Source organism: Charadrius vociferus, unplaced genomic scaffold (genome assembly GCF_000708025.1).
Source record: "Charadrius vociferus isolate BGI_N301 unplaced genomic scaffold, ASM70802v2 scaffold1250, whole genome shotgun sequence".
In the NCBI taxonomy this organism is placed as follows: domain Eukaryota; kingdom Metazoa; phylum Chordata; class Aves; order Charadriiformes; family Charadriidae; genus Charadrius; species Charadrius vociferus.
The window spans coordinates 1-252 of record NW_009646533.1 but is presented as its reverse complement, the minus strand read 5'-3'; positions in this window follow the sequence as shown (position 1 = coordinate 252).

The following is a 252-nucleotide window of genomic DNA, read 5'->3' as shown; positions in this document are numbered from 1 at the left end:
GGGGACGGAGGCAGGCGACGAAGCCGTGAACACCCCCGTCACGCCCCCGCAGCCATCACCCCCCTCCGTGGGGCATCGGGGCACGACGCCAGCTCTGCCCCGGCCACACCGGGATGGGGAGGAGGGGACAAACCTGTCGCAACCCCAAACACAGAGACCCCAAGGAGGGGCACCGTGGTGGTCCCACGACCCCAGGAGGAAACTCCACCTTAGCTGGGGGCAGCGCATCCCACTGGGGCTGTGTCAGCATCA